Consider the following 25,205-nt stretch of genomic DNA (forward strand, 5'->3'; position numbering starts at 1 on the left):
TCTTTGTCCCCTGTTGAAAGACAAAAAACAAAGATAAAGAAAAGGCAAGGACCATGGCAAGAGCTAACCAGCTTCCTATTGGGCATTTAATGCACCCGATAGCGGCCTCACCATACACACATGCCCATACCATCCATCATTTCTCAGGGAGCTCGACGGGTGACCCACCACCTCCGAGCTGGCACCCGCTGTGCTGGCAACCAACACCTCCGCAATTTCAAACGATCCCTCGCACCAAACATTCATTTGCTCCATTCACACAACCGGAACAAGTCCTCTGCAACCCTCTCGAGCATGTGTTTCTCCTGCTCATGGTGCTCGCTCACCTCGCAGGTCCGCTCGCGGTGTTGAATCCCGACAAGCTGTGCCCCAGGCGTAAGGTAAAGTATACTCTGTGAACAAAGACATCCACCATTTTGGCGGCCGCCTGGAAGGCCCAAGCATACAAATCCCACCCCGTGCTGCTATAAATTATCTGCATTGGCAGCTCCTAGCATCTGGCGGAACAGATACATTCAAGGTCTCCATTTGGGCGCAGGTTCGAGCGACGTTGAAGGTGTTTTCCCATTGCATCGTAATCAGTTACCAGATTTATAACAAACCACTTAGCCATTCAGACATCTTCAATAGTTTTTAGGACGTGGTTTAATGGTTAATAGTTAAGTAGGGAGGTCTAATCTCAAAGAAAATTATATATATCTGAAAATTGCTCCAAACGCAGTCCAATCTCAAGCAAACTTATATATATCTGAAAACTGCACCAAACACAATTTTTCTAGTTGAAAAAAATACAATAAACCACCGCCATTACAATTGCAAACTCAAGCTCCTACATCAGTGTGCTTGATTGTGTACTACCCACTTAGCCGTGGAGGCCATGAAAATCAGATAATCCTAAACCACTGCCAATGCAAGCTTCCTGCATCCACTATGCCTGCCTGTGCACTTTGCCAGGTGCATAGTTTATTTGGGCTTTTCATTGGGGTGAGATTTTGAGTACAAATATATTCAATTCTGTGAGAGGAATTTGGTGCACATTAATTTTCACATGCTTGCTAGGAAGGATGACCACGGAAAAATGCAAGGGCGCCAACTGGTGGAGCATTGATGTAATTAGTAGGCTCAGACTGCCTGAAGTATGTTGCCACATTTGCTTTATCCTCCTTTTCAACTGAAAACATTTTCCAATGCTCCTTTGGTGTGGTGCCATTGCTTTCTGCAATAAATGAATTATACCTTGCTATTTTAGCAACAAAAAATATAATTGCAAGTGAATCTCATTTTCGTGTCAGATCAAAAACCTTTTTCTCGAACTTCTTGTTCTTACTTGCTGAAAGAAAACTGTGTTTTTTGTTATCAACCTTGAATATTTCTTTCATGTCTTCTCTTGCATTATTATGGCGATGTGGGCTATGTCAAATGAAGTGACCAGACTGTCATAAGATTAGGCTAGTAATGCAAGCAACACGATGACTGCATGTACATTTTGAATTGGTGCCTCAACAAGTGCTAGCATATCTAACAATTTTTTGAAGTGATTGATGTTGTTGGCCACATCTTTTGTTGTCATCTTTATTTGTGAAACTTCCTCAGCTATATCTTAGGATGACAACTTGATATACATAAATGTTAAATAGCTTGAATTTCAATTGATTGTTGTGTTTGGCTACATATTAGGAGCCTCCTCTTTATTTGGTGAAGTTCCCTCAAACAAATCTCATAGTTACAGCATTATTTTCACACACGTGTGCCCCATTTTTCTTTTGGTGTTTTGGCACTGCTGATATGAGTCATTTGATCATTAATGCTCAAAATGCTACAAGTAAGAGTCCTGTGATTATTAGTTTCCCATTTGTTGATTCTTGCAGTTCATATGGTATGTTTGACTTCATCTTCTTCCAGAACGCTAAATGATCTTGTTCAATAATGGAATTCCCATTTGCATCTTCCAAATGAAATCCCATGCTATTAAATTTTACAACCAGATCTGTTTTAGACAAAGAAGAAAGTCAAGCTAGCTACAACCATGGTTCTGGTGTACTTTGAGACTTCTAATTTGCATGGGTGTTTGTTGTATTGCTTGTTCTTTTTCAAATAGGTAACCAACCTGAAAATTAAAGTCTAGCCTTCCTTATGAATAGACCATTAGCTTTGGTATCAAATATTGGAAAAAATTCGAGTGATCAAAAAGAGATATTGTACTTGTGTTCGCAACACTAGAGTGCTCAGTAATTGGAATCAAATTTATTGCTTAAGGCATGAATGTACAACAAATAAAAGACATACCATCCACTGAAATATTTTAATTTTAGCAGAAAAAATGATTTATTCACAGTGGACAAATATTAGAGAGTAAAATATATGATAGAGAATTGCAGTGCTTGGGAAATAAAATGCATAAGTCAACCTTAGATTATCTGGAATTCTCCCACACTTACAGAGTGTGACTACAATTTATCTATTCAAGTTGTTGCCTGATTATCATGCTGTCTTCTCTATTGCATTCTCCTCTGTCTGTTTTTTTGTGACAGTTTTTGTTGCCTCATTATATATATATTTTTTATTATTTAATTAAATGTATTCAATACTTCTCTATAGATAAAGGCTAAATTGATTTTTTCTTCCTAAAGGGCTATTCATAAAGCAAGGGTCAGTTAACCTTCCTAAAGTACTATTTAGCTGTCCTTACATAGACAGTAAGACAAAACCTTTCTTTCTAGGAGATGTAGGTCCAGAGGATATGTGAAGATTAACAAAAAATCTAACATTCAGTATATTTATCTTGCATGTTTTAGTTGATGTATTTCCTACATTTGTTATCCCTGATAAACATGATTAGTTGTTTGCCTCTTATTAGAAAGGGGTAATTCAGGGATAATTGTTGCACAAGGCCTTGGGCTAACTTGGAGTGTGTGTTACTCAATTTAAAATTTTGTTGTTGTTAACTCAATGTAGCTTAGTGTTACTGCCGCCTGATTCAAGAAAAAAACGAAGTTGGATAAATAAGCTTAGAGTGTATTGTCTGAAGATCCAAGGCCCAAATTATTTGTTGAAGCCTGAATTTTATATTACCATGTATTGACTGAAAATCTAGAAATATATGGTAGTATTTTTTTCCTTGAGCTTTACTGTGTTATCAAAAAGCCCTATTTCTTTTCAACTTGTATGGATTTCTGGGGCTTGGCATGGTTTTTTGGCTGGATGTTTACACAGCAGCTGTGTGAAGGCAAAACACTCTTCTGCTTTATATTTGTTGTAACTTGTTTTATGGTGCATCTATAGGATGCAATACTCAGTGCACAAAAAATTTGGAAGCAAGTCAATTATTTACACAGCAGAAACTCGAACAACACACACGATGCCATAATGCCACTACACAACATATTTCCAAGAGCTAGTACGACATGTTTCCTTTATAATTTATGGCAAACTATACTTTAGGAACTATTGAAACTGTAGAAAACTTTGGAACGTTAAGAAGGAATTCCACACTTAAATAAGCCACCTTTGATGCAATAAATGAGCTTCCAGCATTGGTTGGCAGTTTGACTTCTATTAATCCTCCAGACAAAACACCTTCGATGCTATTTATGAGCTTCCAGTGGTGGTTGGCAATTTGACTTCTCTATTATCATTCTCCAGCAAATGTGAATAAGTGATTTAGACCTTGATTGCATGTTGACCCATTTCAATTCCCAAATAAAAATGTATTACAAATCCTGGCAGCCTAAATTAACTTAGGCATTGTTTACGAAGGTACCATGCGGTGATTGTGAATCCAACCTCCACTTCAATGACTTATTCCTTTGTGAGGTCCCAACATGAATCCTAGACTATTTCTCTTTTCCAAGGTAATGGTTATCAGAGTCTAGTGACTATCAGTAATACAAAGTGTTGGAGTTGATATTATTCCCTTGAGAGGTCCCAGCATGAATCCTGGACCATTTATCTTCCTCCATGGTAATGATTATCAGACATGTGGATTGTCAAATGAATAGTAAAGTTTACAAATCACAATTGTTGACAGAATGTAATCCAATTCAAAACATGATGCAAGCCCTGGAAGTGTTTTACAAAACCAGAATTCTATACAGGGTATGATCTCTATTGTCCGACATCTTCCGGGTTCTGTATCCATGTTGCTAGTGAATCCCATGTGGAACGAACTCCACGACGCGAATGTCATAACATAAATGCCTGTCAGCTTCAAATAAAGCTTTATTTTTTACAGAACCTGCCTATCGCATCCATATTCTTTCATGCCGAGAGGGGGGGGGCTATTCATGTGGCATTCGCAGTACTTTTGGTCTGGAAATACGTCTCTGGAGCAATGCCATTTCTTACCGTCTATTTTCCGACATCTTCCGGGTTCTCTATCCATGTTGCCAGCGAATCCCATGTGGAACGAACTCCACGGCATGAATGCCATAACATAAAATGCCTGCCAGCTTCAAATAAAGATTTATTTTTTACAGAACCTACCTATCGCATCCATATTCTTTCGTGTCGAGGGGGGGGGGGGGGGGGGGGCTATTCATGTGGTGTTCGCAGTACTTTTAGTCTGGAACGACGTCTCTGAAGCAATGCCATTTCTTACCATCTATTGTCCGACATCTTCCGGGTTCTGTATCCATGTTGCAAGCGAATCCCATGTGGAATGAACTCCACAACACGAATGCCATAACATAAAATGCCTATCAGCTTGAAATAAAGCTTTATTTTTTACAGAACCTACCTATAATAAACTTGACTATTGCACTTAGGGGTGGGGGAGGAAGATGATGACGAGGAGGAAGCTGAGGAGATCTTTGGCGAAGAGAAAACAAAATTTTCTGAATATGAACGATAATCTCAAGCGGCACTGGGACATAGGCCATCATGTACTTGAAAATCAAACGCCTGGTGTTCCAGTTCCTGCCACTGCACTGGACTGAAGGGAGGACGTACTACTGTTCTGACAACATGCATTCCTAGTCCCGCTTCCATTATAATAAACTTGACTATTGCACTTAGGGGTGGGGGAGGAAGATGATGACAAGGAGGAAGCTGAGGAGATATTTGGCGAAGAGAAAAAAAACTTTTCTGAATAGGAACGATAATCTCAGGCGGCACAGGGACACAAGCCATCATGTACTTGAAAATCAAACGCCTGGCCTTCCAGTTCCTGCCACTGCACTGGACTGAAGGGAGGACGTACTGTTGTTCTGACAACATGCATTCCTAGTCCCGCTTCCATTCCGTCCGTGTGCCTTCCCCTTGCCATTGATCTAACGCTTGAAGTTTGTGTAATCGTCTAACATCTAATTGTATGGTGCACAAAATGACACGTAGGCGAGGAGGGGAGTTGATTTCAGAGGGAAACGCCTTACGGCGTAAATATTTTATTTTATAACATTTTATAATTAAATTTAAAAGTAAAAAGTATGGGAAAATGTTGTAGTGGTGTAAATGTTTATAAACTTTTATATGTGAGCTCAATTAAAAAATAATAAAAAGTTAAAAGTACTTATCTAGAAAAGACGCTTTCCAACCCAATATATAGAAATATAGTAATATTTTGTAAACATTTTAATTGGGTCAAAATAAAATTTAAAAATTGATAATTATAATTATGAATAAACATTTTCCATTAATAAAATTAGTAAAACTAAAACTAAAAATATAATAAAATATAAAATTAATAAATATAATTATAATTAATAATAAAATTATCTTAAATCTATTTTAATTCTAATTCTAGATTTACTAAACGTTTAGTAAAAATCAAATCCCTTAAAACACTTGGTAATTCCCAAATTAAAATGGATTCACAACCATAATGACCCCGTATGAATGTTTCATCTAAAACCTAGTCAACATTGCGTGTTAGCAATTCACCATAATTAACCCAAAGAAAAACACAATACATACGTGAATAACAATGCCATTACACCGTTACATGCTTCGGGGTTCGTGTTTCCAGCTCCAAAATCTCTCTTCTAATGTTCTGGGGCAGTGCATAATGCTGGCCTGCTCCACGAGATAACTGATATCTTTTCTTTTTTCCTGCGAAAACACCATGGTTTTGGTGCCATAAATGGAATTGAGGCCGGTCTTACATAATCACGCTTGTTTCAATTTAATAGATCACAAACACAGTTATTTCTGCTTTCTCCTTTATCTTCATGTTCACGCCCTTCTTTCTCCTACTGCTGCTATCACTCTGAATGAAAAGCCCACTCAAATGTCACATCAGACTTCTCATCCTAACAATGTGAACATTTTATCCACACAGTTTCCATTGGGAATCCGCATTGCCAATGTGGATACCTATGCTTCTGTCTTGCAGGCATGTAACGACGTCAAATCTCTCGGCGCGAATGCCATAACATAAAATGCCTGCCAGCTTCAAATAAAGCTTTATTTTTTACAGAACCTACCTATCACATCCATATTCTTTTGTGCCGAGAGGGGGGGCCCTATTCATGTGGCATTCGCAGTACTTTTGGTCCGGAACGACGTCTCTGGAGCAATGCCATTTCCTATCGTCTATTGTCCGACATCTTCCGGGTTCTGTATCTATGTTGCCAGCGAATCCCATGTGGAACGAACTCCACGGCGCGAATGCCATAACATAAAATCCCTGTCAGCTTCAAATAAAGCTTTATTTTTTACAGATCCTACCTATAATAAACTTGATTATTGCACTTAGGGGTGGGGGAGGAAGATGATGACGAGGAGGAAGCTAAGGAGATCTTTGGCGAACTTTTCTGAATAGGAACGATAAGCTTAGGCGGCACGGGGACACCGGCATCATGTACTTGAAAATCAAACGCCTGGCGTTCCAGTTCCTGCCATTGCGCTGGACTGAAGGGAGGACGTACTGTTGTTTTGACAACATGCATTCTTAGTCTAGCTTCCATTCCGTCCATGTCTCTTCCCCTTGCCATTGATATGACGCTTGAAATTTGTGTAATCGTCTAACATCTAATCGTATGGTGCACAAAATGACACGTAAACAAAGAGGGAGTTGATTTCATAGGGAACACCTTAAGCGTAATTAAATGTTAATATACTGATGATGATAATAAAATTTTAATAATTATAATATCAAATTTAGTTTCTAATATTACATATAAATGTTAATAATAATTTGCTTAAACCTATATTAAAAATCAAAATATCGATGCCAAATGACAGTGACCAGCGAACTGCCTATGGATTTTTGTTCACTGCTGGCTCTCGAGAAAAACCTCAAAAGTAGAAGCTACATAATGATGTTCGCTCTTCGTTATCGAAATGTCAATACAAAACCATACTTGTGTTCTTCAATATTCTCTCTTATTTTCCATGATGAAAATATGAGTGATAAGAATTTTGGCACGCATTCAGTTTACAAATTGGAAAAAAAAATACACATTTTTGACATTGTATTTTAATATATTCAGCGTACGCACATCAAACAGAAAGCAAAAATTATATTGTATTGTATTTTGATATTTTCAACGTAACCACATAAAACAGTTCCAATATTATTAATGAATACCTCGCTTCTTACATGATATTGTGGGCATCACCAAACAGCGACAAACGAGTATGTTCTAATGTAATTCCTTGATATAACTACCATAACAATATCTAACCGCATTCTAAGACTGTAAAAAAAATGAGAAAATGGTGTGCTACTTAATGTTTATTAAAGCTTTTCTCTTACTGCTCATTCTGCATTCTCTTTTCGCTGGCTACATGACCGAGGAGTGGTGAAACTGGATGAGTCACTGTCGTCATTCTTCAGACTTTCGTCCTCGTTTTCATACATTCAACAATACCCACTCTGACTGAAATTCTCCACCTCTTACTCGTTCATTCTACAATCTTTTGCCAGTTTATTTTGCAATCTTTCTTCTTATGCATCTAGACGATTCACTAACCTCGTTCTTCCTTTTTTTGTCCTCATTTTCATACTTGATCTTGAAAAAGAAAGTACCCAAATGCGATCCAAGTGCATTACTACGAGCAAAAGTTTTGGTACTGAGGCATTCCCGCGAGTTGGGTGGAGCGATGTGCTGATTTTCAGAAATCTTGAACAATGTGAGAACTAGCATGTGGGCACCCCATACTGGAGATTCGTAGCCAGCCAGCTCCATCGGGAGCCTATCGAATATTGCTTCATAAAGAAACAAACATAGTTAACAACACGACGCACTTTTGATCAATTTCAAGGTCAGACAACAAACACAACCATATTGATACTTGGACCATGTTGGTTCGTGGAAAGCAAATAAACACCTGACCTGCAAGACGGAGCGATTAACACTGTTATTAAGAAACTAGTTAACGAATTCCGCGTGACATGTTATCTTGAATTTGTTCTGATTTCAGGCGGATTATAACATACCAGTGCAGATACTCGCCTCCAGGAGCATCTGGATCCGTCATAACCTGATTATGGTTTTAAGAATTGATTAATGATATGAAATTCAATTTGACCAACGACAGATTAATAAATAAGTGTTAGCCAACATGTTGATAAAATTGGGAATTAAGCTTACGAATGCTACTGATTTGGGTTTTCTGAAGATCTGCTCCAACTCTACATCGGAAGCACCCATATAGTGATGAAAACGAGTAGGATGGCTTTGCACCTCAGTAAGGGTTACTTCGTCGCCTAAGCTGATTGGTCTAAGATGATTGGTCTATCGCGAACTTTTCTGAATAGGAACGATAAGCTCAGGCGGCACGGGGACACAGGCTATCATGTACTTGAAAATCAAACGCCTGGCGTTCCAGTTCTTGCCACTGCGCTGGACTGAAGGGAGGATGTACTGCTGTTCTGACATCATGCATTCCTAGTCTCGCTTCCATTCTGTCCTGTCTCTTCCCCTTGCCATTGCCATTGATCTAATGCTTGAAATTTTTCTAATCGTCTAACATCTAATCTATGGTGCACAAAATGACACATAGACAAGGAGGGGAGTTGATTTCATAAGAAAACGCCTTATGGCGTAAATATAAGTTTGGGATGATTTTTTTGGCGGAAATAATAACAACATATTGATTTAAGAAAATTAAAAAAAATTATAACATTTAATAATATAAAATAATTAAAGCATATAAATATTTTTAAATTTAAATCTAATAATATAATAACATTAAAATTATAAGTTTTAATAACATAAAATATATAAATAATTTTAAATTTAAATCTAATAATATAATAATTTAGAAATTTGGTTTAATTTTATAGTTTTTAAATTGTAAAATGTTTAATGATATATTTATAAAAGTATTAGAATTTTCTTAATTTATAATGGTTTTATTTATAGTCTTTATAAAATATTGGTGATTTTTAAGATGAAATAGTTCTATATTATAAAAAATTTGAATGAACCATTTTGAATGTAAAAAGAAAAAATTGGCAATTATTTTTGGAAAAGTCCACTTACTATTATTAACCCTTAAAGGTTAATAAAATTTTCTCACTCACTTGAAGAAACTAATTGTTCACCAAACCAATAGCGCTAAAATTTTTAATAATATTTATCAATATTAATCTATATATATGTGTGTGTGTGTGTGTGTGTGTGTATTTTAAATAAATTTATTTTAATATCCATTAGATATTATTAATGGAATAGATGCACAATAATGTTATCCTATAATATTATAATTTATATATAGTACTTAAAAGAATAAACTTAGTGAGTACTGTGAAATGTCATAAAAAGAAATAAAAAAGAAAATAGATCCATCTCCCCTACACACTACACAATCTCAATCTCCTTGCATGATTGTACTTTCTCTTTGTCTCGTGCTATGCAAGACACTCTTCCATAAAAATCAAAATAGATCCATCTACCCTACACCCTACACAATCTCAATCTCCTTGCATGGTTGTACTTTCTCTTTGTTTTGTGCTACGCAAGACACTCTTCCATAAAAATCAAAATAGATCCATCTCCCCTACACCCTACACAATATCCTTGCATGATTGTACTTTCCCTTTGTCTCATGCTATGCAAGACACTTTTCCACCACTAGAAATGGGATTCAATGCCCCATTCACAACAATTTAGGGCTCCATAAAGGTCAGCCACCAAAGACAAAAAAGATTATTAGTGCAAAAGAGTAAATACAAAAGCCATTGTGGCAGTATTATTAGTTCACTTCTCTCCTCAATTCAATGATACAATCGGTGAGGGGGGCCTACATTAGCTAAATTTTATAATCCATGCTCGCAAGGATTCTTTCTTTCTAGCTCTGCAAGTGGTACTAGAGAAAGGGAAAGGCAAGTCATACTACACTTTTTTCCACGAAGTTGGTAAATTCCCTTTTCCATCTTGAATGACACTCTATTATGCTCAATGATAGGGTTCTCTACATAGAAACTTATGTAGAGCCCTAAAGTAGGCTAGTGTACTCTTTAGCAGTGAATCTTCATCACCTAATTAGAGTGGCTATTTCCTCTAGAAGCTGAAAATTTCTCCCCCTACAACGTTTTCATAAGTATTCTTTTCTTCGTGTTCTTATGTGGACAATCACTCCTTGTAGCAACTCGGTCATCTTTCAACCTCACCTATATTGCAACTATTTGCACTTTTGGGATTCTCCCCCACCATTTTGGTCCTAGCTCTTTGCAAGGTTCCTTTCTATTGGTATTACAATCTATCAACACTCTCTTAGCCACTCTATATCCCTCCATTTTTCTTCCACACACCACATTTTAGGGCCCAATCATAGCTTTGTTACACCATGCACATAATTATGCATGTCCATCTCTATCTCTCCTAGCACATCCTTACCTACTCCATGGCCTTCTTCAAATCCTCGTGCAGTCGCCATGCCATATCAGTGCGCCTCAATCCATAAGGGCGAAGTGTACTATCAAGAAAGGGCACGTTGTCGTAGTTAATCAAATCGAGACTGAGTGATGAAACTAGCACTTTATTTCAAGGTCTTACCTCATACCCCATTTAGGGAGAACTCAGTCATGCCAAGAGGGAAGGCAATGATCAAAGGCACCTCCTTTCTTACTTTCAGGTTCTAGTAGATTTGGTTGATTGGTTGTCTAACATAGGGCTCACACATGGGCATTTCAATCATTATATGCTCATAGTGGACTTGTACTAGGACATGAAATACCTAATGGACGAGGTTCTCCTCGATCAACACGAGAGCATAGAGGACCTCCTCCTCTCCATGGAGTATCTACATCAACACACGATGGTCCTGAACTGGCAATTGGACCACATCAAGAAGTACCCATGAATTCCTCCTACTATTGAAAGCTCATTGTGCCACAACAAGGGGTTGATCCATGTTGCAACAACAAATTTGAACCTATCTTCCTAATCTCTTTATTCTTGTTATATTTTTGGTTCCACATGTTCTATGTACTTGTTTCTCTCCTGTGACCTCAAAAGCTAGTATATTTGTAAATCTAAGATATATTTTCAATTCTTAGGCAACATTTTATCTTGTTTCTCCTTCAAGATATGATATTTTTAAATTTTATTAAATTTTTCCTATAAACCACCAGTGTAAACTATATATTTTTATGATATTTTATTTTATTTTTAAATTATATCATTTTTATTGTTATTAAAAAAAAACCAAAAGAAACATAAACTTCACTGTAATAAAATATTCTCATATATAATATACTTAAATAAAAAACGATTTTTCTCTTTCAATTATAATTTTTTTTTAATATCAATTAGAATACATTTTAATTAATAAACTTTAATATTACACTCTCATTAAAAAAAGTTAAATGAAAGAAATACATTTAAATATCTTATTAATAATAAAAAATATCTTATTAATAATAAACTTTCTTTTATAGCACATTATTTTTAAAATGCCACAAGTTAAAGTATTAGAAAATTATATGCTTGGCATGATTCATTGGAAGCTAAACTAATAACAAGACATATATTTTCTCTTTTATTTTATAAATTTAAGAATATGTTTATATTCATTTCAAAATTTAAAAAAAAAAATGATGTTTAACTGTATAAATTAAATAATGGATATTAATATTTTTAAATTTAATATTATAATATATATTTTTTAAAATTTTAATAAAAAAATTTAAAGAATGGATTATTTATAAAACTTGGTGACTATTTTGATTGAAAAAATTAGGCTTTTACGGTAGCAGCTCTTGTTCTAGGGTCTAACGAAATAAGCGGCAGAGAGTACGAAGCATCCATGGAGACACGGGGAGGAGGGAGCTCCACTCCCTCCTACAGTTATATGGTAGCAAGCAGAGGAAGAGGACGGAAAAAGAACAAACCTCCACAGCCCTTGGAGGTGAAGACAAAAGACACAGAAACTCAAAAGGCGGAAGGCAGCAAAACCAATGCCGATCAAGGGGACCACGGAGAAGATTGCCGGGAGGAGAAAGAGGAAGACAGAGGTCAAGGGTCAGAGAACAGAGCTAAGATGGGGCCCTGTAAACCCAAGACCATAACTAAACCTTGGGTTACTCTGAACGATCCAGCTCTACAAGCGCACAGGGATCACATGGCTAGCTATGCCATCATATGTAAATTTATGGGAATCTGGCCATCAAAGAAAGTGTTGTACACTTGGATAAAATACAACTAGAAACCAAAGGGGGAGTTAAATATTCATCTTGGATCCAAAGGTTTTTTCACTATTGTGTTCACGAACATGGAAGACAGGGACAAAATCTTCTAAGGAGGGCCATACTTCTTTGCAGCTGCTAGACTCTATATGAGGCCATGGATGATGAACTTTGTGCCAGAGCGAGAAACCTTCACTTCAGTACCGGTATGGATTTGACTATACTCCTTACCTTTAGATTACTCGATGCCAGAGTCTTTGAAAGCTATAAGTAATAAATTAGGTCATTTCTTAAAAATTATAGAGGCAACTCTAAGGGGAAAATATACATCCTATTCCCGTATATGTGTGGAGATGGACCTATCAGGAGCCCTTCCAGATGAGGTTATTCTAGAAGTCTATGATGAGGAATGGGTTCAAGCAGTTAATTATGAACATATCCTGTTCAGATGTCATAAATGTCATGAGCATGGGCATCTATCCAGAGATTGTCCTCTCAATCGAAGGGAGGAAAACCTAAATACCAACAAAGGAAAAGACTAGACAGGTTTCACCAAAGTAGGAGGAAAAGGAAAAGGAGGAGGAAGGAAGACACAAAAGAACCCTAGTGTGAATGATAAAACAAAAAGTTACAACAGTTTTGAGATCTTAGGAGAAAAAGAAGCTGAGGGAGGGGATAAAGAGAGTACAGAGAATCAGACAGCAAGGGGGAAAGAAAAAGAGACCAACATGGAGTACACACAAGAATAGAATGAACACACGACGGACCCTTTGAGTACCATGGAAGTAGAAAAAGAGCAGGAAATGACTCAAAGTGAAAGTGGTACAGAGGATCAATATTTGTAGGAGATCCTGGAAAGGGAGAACCTAAAGTTGGAAAAGTTTCTAGAACAAGGAGGCAACCTGGGAATAAACTCCATCCCTTAGGACGACGTGGACAAAGTCCAATAGATATTCCTTAACAAGGCACATCAAAAAGCTGCAAGAGTCAAAATAGGACATGACAACCAGGAAAACAAAGGGACTTCCTCAATAGGATTAATAACATGAAAACTGACAAAGAATCTAGGCAAGAGGAGGGGAAGAAAAAGACAGAAATAATTACTACTGGAGTGTGGCAAGCTCATGATTGATTCAGGAAGGATGAAAGACCTTTCTAGTTACTCCTTTATAACCCCACCTCAATGAATATCACAACCTAGAATATTAGAGGACTAGGGAGCAGAAGAAAATAGAGGAATCTCGGTAAAAGGATTAGAGAGGAAAAACATGACATAGTATTCATACAACAAACAAAATTCTCAGTGGAGAGGATCTGCGAAAAACATAGTAAATGGGTAAATAGATATGAATACCTTGAAGTTAAAGCAAATAAATCTACTGGGGCTATTCTCACTCTCTAGGATCAACAGAAAATTTGGTGTGATTGATGCGGAGGCATCCAGAGATCACCTTTCTTTGATTTTCCAATCGGTGGGTGATAGGCAATGTTACATGATCACCAATGTCTATGGTCCACAACCAATGGAGGACAAACTTCAACTCCTCACAACACTGAAGGATATGAAAAAGAGATACCCAGCCCTACCATGGATTCTTGGAGGTGATTTTAACATAACAAAATCACTCATGGAGAAGAAAGAAGACACTAGAATACTTGGGAGAGACTCAATTGCCTTCTAGAACTTCATCACCAATATGAAATTGGTTCATATGGAAACAAGCAATGGAATCTTCACTTAGAATAACAAAAGAGGGGGCCCTACCCAAGTGGCCTCAAAATTGGACAGATTTATGGTTTTAGAGGAACTTCTTCTCAGGGGAAGCAACATTACTGCACTCATACTACCTTTTGGAGGTTTAGATCACTGGCCTATCCAATTGGAAGCTTCCCTTTTTAGCAAACCAAGGAACATCCCTTCAAGTTTGAGAATGCTTGGCTCACACATTCAGATTTCCTCACAAATATTGAACAATGGTGGAAGGAAGAGCTTCACCTTCAAGGTACAAAGATGTTCTTGCTTCACTGCAGGCTCAAACACATTAAAGGCAAACTCAAAGAGTGGAACAAAAAGGAATTTGGTAACATCTTCAAAGCTAAAGGAGAGGTGGAAAAGAAACTAAAGGAAATAAACCAGATTCTTATCACAGAAGGCTACACAGATGAAAGGAAAGAGATGGCAGAGTCACTCTAGCAGGAGTGGGACAACAGATGCCTTCAAGAGGAAATACTTTAGAGATAGAAATCCAGAGTACAATGGATTAAATAAGGGGAGAGAAACACCAAATTCTTTCACAGATCCACCATAGCTCACCGAAACAACAATAGAATTGTGAAACTTAAATATCAACATGGTATAGAGAGAAACACTCATGAAGAGATGGAGCAGGTTCCACTCTAGCATTTTTAGAAAATTACCGAGGAAACCACAGAAGATAGATACCAGTTTATGGAAAAATTCACTCAGTACATCCCTAAATTGGTTACCAGAGAAGACAATTTCAATCTCAATAGACCAATAACAGAGGAAGAAATTGAGGAAGCCATGAAAGAGATGAAAAATGGGAAAGCACCAGGCCCGGATGGCTTTAATGTGGACTTTTTCAAAGCTTGTTAGAGGATAGTGATAGAGGACATCTTGGAGGTAGTGGAAGACTCTTGAAGATTTAAGAAAGTCTTAAAGGCACTCAATGAATATTTCTAGCCTTAATCCCCAAACAGGAGAAGGCCACCTCTCCAGACAAATTTCAACCTATAGCATTATGCAATGTGATCTACAAAATTATATCCAAAGTCATTGCCAATTGTCTCAAACCTCTCCTCCCAACCCTAGTGTCAGAGGAACAAACAGGCTATGTGGAAGGAAGACAAATTCTAGATAATATAATTCAAGCACATGAAATGGTTCATTCACTCATTACCAGCAAACAGGCAGGAATGATAATGTAGCTGGAAATAGCAAAGGCCTATGACAAACATAGTTGGTCGTACATAAGAGCAATTTTAAAAGCCTATGCCCTTGATCATAATTGGATTAAATGGGTTATAGCGCTAGTTACCACAGCCAGCTGTTCAATTCTTCTCAATGGCGCTCCTTCGAAAACCTTTAAGCCTTCTAGAGGTCTCAAGCAAGGAGATCCTCTTTCTCCTTTCCTCTTCATTCTAATGATGGAAGGGTGAGGAAGAGCTATCAGAGTTCCTAAGGAGGAAGGGAGAATTCAAGGTCTAAGACTTACTCATGGTGGGGAAACGGTGACACATCAATAATTTGTGGATGACACTATTCTTCAAGGCACACCCACTGTTAAGGAAGCCAAAGCATTCAAATAGATTTTGAGTGAGTTTGCTAGGGCAGTAGGCACAATGGTAAGTCTAACTAAATCAAAGATATTCTTTTTCAATACAGATATTTCAATTCAAATAAATCTTTCCAGAATTCTGGGCTTTGAAAGGGAGTCACTACCTGTGAAGTACTTGGGAGTTCCTCTCACTGACAAACCGCTTCACAAGGATATCTGGGAGCCTGTTATTAATAAGCTAAAAGATAAGATCAACAAGTGGACAAACAGAGCATTAAATCTAGCAGGGAGACTTGTTCTCACTAAGGTTGTCCTCCAAAGTAGCCCTATCTTCATGCTATCTACCATTCCAACACCAACCGTTGTAATGACCAATATAAGAAACATTCAGAGAGAATTTCTCTGGGGGAAAGGTGAAGAAAAGAAGAAATGGGCCCTTTTGGCATGGGACAGAGTATGCAAACCTAAGTCTCATGGTGGATTGGGTTTTCATGACCCAGGAATTCTAAATAGAGTTCTTGACAAGCCCCTTGGGCAAAACTCTAAAAGCACAAATATGCTAGCGAATGGCAGGAGGAAAATCTAATCAGAATGATAGGACAAGTAAAAGGTTCTGCAATTTGGAACAGTGCATGGGAGAACAGGGCGCTAGTCCAAAACCATAGTTCTTGGGAAATCAGAAATGGGAACCTGGCTTGGTTCTGGGAGGACAATTGGCAACAGGAGGACAATCTCCAAAGAGAAGAATTAGCATACATTCAAATAGATACCATCAACAAAGGACTAAGGTGGGTAAGTGACTATTGGGACCAAGCAAGGAATGATAAGAAATGGAGAACTTGGAAACTCCCATATTATAGTGGATGGGCATGTTGCATATTCAAGCTACAACCCTTCAAGGTCTTTTAGGCAAGAGACAAATCTTGAACTCAAACTTGAACGATCAACTAAGATGGGGAAGGAACAAGACAAGTCTCTTCAACATTAAGGAAGCCAAAAGAATAGATGCATGGCTAAACCTTCCAAACACTGATAAGACGTAGAAAGAAATTTGGGAAAATCCTCATTGGATGAAAGTAAAACTGTTCAAGTGGTTGGTTCAACTGGGTAAGATTATAACATGAGATAACCTAAGAAAAAGAGGCTTTGTTGGCCCCTCAAGATGTCATTTATGTAGACAATAAGAACAAACTACAAATCATCTGTTGAATAGATGCACTTTCACCACAATATTGTGGAATTGGGTTGGAGAAGTATTTGAGCAGACAGACAGAAATGTTAATGATATCACTAATTGGTGAATTTTTTTTCAGACAATGAGATCATTAACTCCGCTTGGATGTTGAGCCCAGGATTCATAATCTGGAATGTTTGGAAGGAGCACAACAACAGGATTTTCAAGGAGAAAACAAGTCCGGTGAGCAGCATCCTTAAGCTAATCCTTAAACAAATTAAAGAGACTGTTCATATCATGGGAGGTGCAGCTATTGGCAAACCCATCGTCAAAGGGAGGCTATAATTTTGGAGAAGTTAGAGCTCAAGGTTCATCCCCCTCAGGGTTCTTTCCAGCTTAACAGGAAGACCTTAACAGACAAGTCTTCTTGGAAACCCCCTTCTCATGGCTTTTTAAAATTCAACATAGACGGGGCCTCAAAAGGGAATCCGGGAGAAGTTGGTTATGGAGGGGTCATGAGAGATGAAGAAGGAAACATACAAATCATCTTCCACAGTTATCCAGGAGAAGCAAACAACAATATGGCAGAGCTCATGGCAATGAAATCATGCCTCAAAATACTGCTCAAGAACAACATTCACAATGTCATCATTGAAGCTGACTCAGAATTAGTCATCAACTTAGTGAAGAGGATAAATGCTGGTGCTACTCCTGAGAAAATCTCACAACACTGGCGGCTTCTGCAAGTCTACCTAAAAATCCAAGTGCACCTATAAAGGCTAAGAACTCTTAGGTTGGTGCATGTTCGTAGGGAAGCCAACAAAGTTGCGGACTGGCTTGCAAATGAGGGAGTACGAAACAAGCACACCGACTTGTGCTGCTGGTGGGAGGAGATTACGGATGATAGGTTGAAGGAGGGATGTTCATCCAGGGCCATCAGTGACCGACAGCAACATTAGGCAAAATCAAGAGACAAAATTTCTGAAGCAGAGCCACACAGAAGGGGTCTCGTCGATCTAGATTCGTTATGAAATGTTATAACATATGTGAGGTCCTTTTTAGAATGCAGGTCTATGTCGATCTCCTTAATCCAGGTAACAGAAAACCAACACTCTTAGAGGGATGGCCGAAAGGAGGGATCCTCATCTTCCTTTGGCCCTTGCACCAGAATCCAGACTTTCTTGATGGGTGCAAACCCCCGTTTACTTTCCGGTGATCACTTTACTACCCTCTGGGTGGTTTCTGGTTTATCGCAAGCTCTTTAGGCCGGAAAAAAATTTTCACAATCGGGAGCGATTCCACTCACCACAAGACACATGGCTTTGGGTTGGGAGGAAATACCACCCTCATCACACGCTAACTATCGATGCTTTTAGTCTGCACGATATGATCCCAAACCGTTGGATCAAGTGAGGGCATTCAACGGCCAGGATTGAACGTACATGTCGGTGGGATTGATACAAAGGTTATGTTTCGAGCTGTTTGATTGACCTCATGGGAATCACGCGTAAATGATGGCTTTCGAGCGGTAAAAGTGATCGTTGGTTGTGCCAAAAATGGGCCCGATATGATTATAAATTATGGTTCACATGGCGTATCGGGTCTGATGTGGAGGTTAAAAGGTGAGCTTGTTGGCCACTCGATATGTTTTTCATCCGTTAGATCTTTAGCTTAGGATCCAACGATCAGTTTTGGACGGTTGGTTTGTTTTGGTGGGCCGCATCCCTGGGTTCATTTTGTCATCTTGCGACCGTGGATTGGGGTGGGCCTATCCTTTTGGTGAGCCCCACCACCGAGGTTGCTGATTGTACACTATTTCTATTTTTCATTGAATAAGAAGGATCTGCTCTTGCCTTAGCAAAAAAAAATGGTGACTATTTTTATATCTCATATAATTATTTCATTAATATCATAAACAAGGTAGTTATAACATGTCTCCCAAAACTTAATATTTAACAGAAAATTTTAAGGAAAAAAATGCATCTTAAAATTTAGAAACTTTAGAAAATCTTATTAGTTTTCAATATACAAACTATAAAATCATTTGTGATATATTTATAAAATATCCAAATTTATAATAATTTTTTATATATTTTATATAAAAATTTGGCGAATAAATTTTGAAAGAAAAAAATTGATATATATATACACGAATAACTTTCAAAGGCAAAAACAAGGAAGATTAGTAAAATTTTATATATATTTATTTTCATATCCACTTTTAATGAGAAAACCAAAATAAATTGGTGAATTCATATATATATATGATATAACATTGAGAGAATAAATCCACAATACCGATCTCCACTATCATTATATTACATTTTACCTCCACTATCATTATATTACATTTTACCTAAAATACTTGAAAAAAGAAACCAAGTAAATTTATAAAATTAACTAAATGCATGAAGATGTTGTTATAAATATTGAGTTTATCATTATATTACATTTTACCTAAAATACTTAAAAAAAGAAACCAAGTAAATTTATAAAATTAACTAAATGCATGAAGATGTCGTTATAAATATTGAGTTGATGATTCATGGTAATGTTATAATTTATATAAAATAATCAAAATTCATTATAATTTTGGATTTATAAGCATTAAGTGATTAAATTTCTTAAAATTAAAACATTTTTTTGTGTGAAAAAATTGAAGAAAGATTTGCACCTTTAAATATTTCATTTCTCTATACTCTTTGTAGTTTGGAATTATGATTAATCTATAATGGTTTTAAGCATAAGAAATTTGGTTTTCATTTGTTTTATATAATATACACATAATTGACATCAAACTATTTTATTTCTAATTCACTTCTCCACATTAAAATGTTAATACATCCCCTCATATGGAGAAATAAAAAACACATATTCCTAAGGTATTTTCTTTATGTTTTTCTATATATATTTGATATTCCTTTTTTTTAATATTATATATGCATCAAATTATTTTTGCCACTAATATTTTATAAAATGTTAAATATAAACTCCATAATAAACATAAAAGTAATTACAAATTTTCTCTATACTTGAATTAGAGAGAGCCTAGTAATGGAATAATAACTCTCTCACTCTTCCTCTCTCTATATTTATATTTGGTTTTAAAATCTTGGATTCAAATTTTCGATTAAATTATTGAATTCATAATTTACATTAAACTATTTTTTTTTTTAAATATTACATGTCAGGATGAATTACACAATCATATAAGACTAATACTGTTATTTTTACATGTCATATGTCAATTCCATATTAAATAGTGAAGGAATTAGATATCGCCTTGAAGTAAATTAAAAGCTTTTTACTTTCAATTATTTTATATCTCTATATAAAGTTTATGTAAAATTAAAATTAAAATGGAAATTGAAGTATTTAATTTTTTTTATTAATACTTTTTAATTTATTAATGTAAACTTTATTTTAAAATATTTAGATGTAAGGTTGATATAGTAGAATTCCTTTTTTGGCTTTTGCATTTCATTTAATATTATAACTTTATTTTCACTATTAATAATTTTAGCCATGTCAATATGTGTATATATTGGAAGGAACGTATCATATTTTAAATATTTTTTATTATAAAAATTAAGTGTATATGATTGAGATTTAACAAAAAAAAAGAACAATATTGATTTTTTATTTAATGAAATTTTATGAATAAATTTTATTAACTTAGTTGTATGTTATGAATGTGGATTTGTGATTATTTAGATTATTGAAATGCTTTTTTAACTAGATAGTTAACATTTAACTTCTAAATTTAAATTCTTGTTAGACTTATGAACACAAGTGTCTCTAGTTTTTGCAGAAATATATCGTTATTCATCAACCATTTAACTTATATAACTAAAATAGTAAAATTAAAGTATTAATATGTTATAAAAAAAATGAAAGAATTTATTTTCTAAAAAAATCGATTATTTCTAATTTATTAAATTTATTTGGATTCTCAAAAAAAATATTATTATTATAAGAAATTTATTTTTTTTTATTCATATTTTAAATAAATATTTTAAAAATTAATTAAAAATCAATAATATAATAGAAATTTTATAACTAAATTATAATAACATTTATTTCTAATTTATTAATTTATTTTTTTATAACAAATTTTTTCAAACCTTCAACAATAAAATTTGTGTTGTTTTAATACAGTAGTATAATTTTATCCATCTTCATGTATTTTGTCTCACTACTCTTTTATATATCTATATTGAGTAGTTATATCTATATTGAGTAGTTATCTTATCAGTTGAAATGCTATCTCATTAAGTGTGAATAGATGTATCTATTCTAGTCTAATTGTCAATTCTCTTAATTTTCTTTTGATTGAGTTTATAAAACAATGGTGATAGCATTCAATTATTACTATAGTTTGTAATTTTTCTCTGGTGACATTATTCTACATCTTTACCATTCTTTATCACCTATAGGAATTGGGTCAACCATATATACTCCTATCCTCCTCTTCTTTTCTCCTCTCTTTCCTCCTATAATTTGTCTCTCCCTTTCCTGCTACATGTTGTCCCTCTAAGTACCTGTTTTTTCTTCTTATTTGTTATTTCTCACCTTACTTGTCTCCATTCTCCACCCTCTAAACCTCCAAACACCCATACAGTTAATTTGCATACATCCCTCTAAGAACCAAGTCTTACATCCTCAAATTCAAGTATGCTAACCATAAAGCAGCTAGAAACCAACACAACTATTCCCACCTAAAACATAATCAACTCTATAATTTTCCTAAGAAAACATAAAATAATTGAAGAAAATCCTCCTTAACAAAATCAGCCAAACTACTATTTTGCCTACACCTCCGGTTAACACCTTTCCCTTCTTAGCACCATGTATGGAAATTATTAAATATTAAGTTAATCTAAATTTTTTTAATATTATTTTTTTAAAAATACGTGGTTTATATTTAAATATTTGTAACTTTTTAATAATTTTTTTATTACAAAAATATATTTACAATAATGTCTTAATTCTTATTAAAATAATAAAACTAGATTAAATCATAAAATACTTAAAATAGAATAATATTTATTAAATATAAATTTATTTTTTTATTGTTAATGATATAATAAAAAATAAATTCATAAATATGTTTTATTTTTTAAATATAAATACATATAATTAAGCTGAGAGGCTCATTCTACAACCTAGTATGATGATGTGTAAGGATATCAATCTTTCATCAAAATTGAAATTTTGTTCATGACGACGAAAAAAAATAAAAAATTCTATAAATAAATAAATAAATAACTATATAAAACATTTAAATAATGTCCGCACATAAAAAAAATTCACTTGAATAAATTCAATCCCTAGGCTTGTATTAAATAAATTTTTAAAATAAATCTATGCTAATATATTAAAAAATACAATATACTTGTAACTTCTAAATAAACTTAACCTATGAGCATGACCATAAAAATCTTGTGTGGAAGTGAACCTAATACAGTGAGGCGGTCATTTAATTCTTTTTGCTTATACGGTATCCTTATTTGATGTAGAGTTAGGAAATATCTAGGAATTTGGTAGAAAAATAAAGATAAACAAAGATGAAATTCTTGTGTGGAAGTGAATCAAATCCACTGAGGTAGTCAGTTAATTATGTCAACTTGTATCCTTATTTGATGCAGAGACTGGCAATATTTAGGAATTTGATGGAAAAATAAAGATAAATTATGTGTGGCGGCTTTAGTAACCTAAGTGGTTATTTCATTACTTATTCCGGGTGCCTAACATTTGGGTATGGAGTATTGGGTCTTTGTTGTCTTGATACATGCTCCCTGTGGGGCTATTTTTCTTCTCTTTCCAAGTAACCTAGTTACAAATTGAAGACTTTTTGAATTGAGTATTCATGTTTCTCCACTTTATGAAGTAAGTTCACAACTATTTTATTTGATACTTTTCTAAAATATTAGGGCAATGTTCTAGATTATAGTCACCAGCCCACATATATTATAGAATATTAGGTCAGTTCTATTTTAGTATTTGAAGTTAATGAGCATATGGAATCCTTACCAACATGTGAAACAATAAGGCCTAACCTGGCCCCAATCTTGGTCTCTTTCAAATCCCTCTGGCCTCTCCCTTATTGGTATGTGCCACATTTCCAATAACCATTATTTTGATAGAAATTTCCTCTTCCACCTTATATAGTAGGATCCACTAATTGACCATCTACTTCTGTGTGATATAATGAATGATATTTTAATCTACTGTGTCTATTTAAATGGAATTCTTATGTATAATTTGTTGCTTCCTCACATATTCCACACCATTTTCATTTGAGATTGTATGGGAAATATCACTTGGTATGGTTTATTGAAAATTAATAGGTTTGAAAATATAAGTCAAGTTTCATGTGATAGACATCCTACTGAAGGGAATATCCAAACTTAAAATTATCTTTTGTTTATTTTCAATTCGTGCAATTAGTGCATCAAATCTCATTTTGTCACACTGTGAAGTTTTGAATCTTTTTTAATTGTTCATATTTTTTCTATAATATCTTATCTATTGGTGAGGAAGTTTATGAGAATTCATTATAGTTTCAATTAGTTGGTATTTTTTATGTTCTATTTCACATGTCATTATCTCATGCATTTTGAATGGTGATCTAATTTTCAAAACTAGTCCAACTACATATCATTGAAAAATGATATATCCAACTCAACATGTCCTTAAATATTTTATCATATTACAAAACTAATTCTCTACTTATTTTATTTGTCTCCTTATGTTTCTATGCAGTGAGATGATGAACAACTCAGGATTTGAAGAAGGAGAGGAAATTATTTCTAGTTTCACCTTTTATTTGTGGTTGATTATACATAAAATTCATGAACCACATCAGAGCTCTCTTCTAGAGAGTGCATGCAAACTAATCCATCTACCTATCTTCGTAATCATTATCACTTTCATCCCAAAACTTTTCACAAACAAATCAATATCCCTTTTGGTACTCTTCCCCTTCATATAGATGAATATGGCTCAACCCAATTATTATTTTTGAATATTCAGTGAGTTAACCTTCTTTAGTTAGTTAACGGATGGGGAGAAATCAAATTATCTATTATGATGGTCAGTTGAGTGTTGTACAAAATCAAATTGGATAGTTATGTTTTCAATTTCGGTATCAACGCCCACTTTGATATGTTATTGATTGCAGTTTGGATTGAATCTTTTTCAACTTAGACACTCATAGTTAGAAACATTATTTCATTGGTTTTGTAGGATTTATTTGCATACTCTATAAACTAGTTCACCAAGCGTTGTGACCGTTGACTTTATATATAAGGGAGTAATATTTTTTTCTATAGTTAAAAAACATGGAAAGTGGCTGCTTCATATTATTTTAAGGAAAATGTTGTAGATTTCCTCCTTCCTAACCCAAGACCAACTGGTTATCCACATTTCTACAAGTAGTCGATATTTTAAATTTTCTTCTACATTTTCTTGATACAAAATTAAGGATGGTTTTGAGTCCATTTTCAAACTTGACTGAGATTTTCATAAATTATGGGACTATTTATAGTTAACATCATATAATGATGAGTTACGAGTATATAGTGTTGAAATACATAGTGTTAACTTGTTTCTTTAGGATCAAACATAATTGTAGAATCTCGCTTTGCTCTAAAGCCATCAGTTTTATGCCTCTCCACTCTTAGTGTTTTTCGACATCCTCATTGGAGTCTTATGCACTAGCAATCTACCACTATGAGATTCCAAGTCGACTCGAATGATACATTATTATTGTGTTACACATCTCTTATCTCCTTTGCTAATTATTTCCCTTTCAATTATTTGTAACACAATTATTATTTTGTAATAATGTTTATAGTGTTCTTCTCCTTTATCAGAGTCCTCGTTGTGTTTTACTCCCATGTCTTCCTCGATGTGACGATATTTTTCATATTGGAACCTTGATTCTAGTTAATTTTATAACATTATGAGTATCTTCACGAAGGGTTTACCCCCGATCATTGGCCGTAAATTACCCTTGGTTGGTGGAAATTCAATCCATGGGCATACTTATTTTCTAATAGAGTAGTCCTGCACCCTTTTACCTCTTAACAATGAGATTCTAGAAATAGTTTTAGTTTTCTTCCCATTGTTTGTCATTGATGTTGATTGGTTCACTCAA

The sequence above is a fragment of the Pinus tabuliformis genome, chromosome 8 (genome assembly GCF_031772625.1).
Source record: "Pinus tabuliformis cultivar Carrire ecotype Pingquan chromosome 8, CPIR1, whole genome shotgun sequence".
NCBI lineage: Eukaryota > Viridiplantae > Streptophyta > Pinopsida > Pinales > Pinaceae > Pinus > Pinus tabuliformis.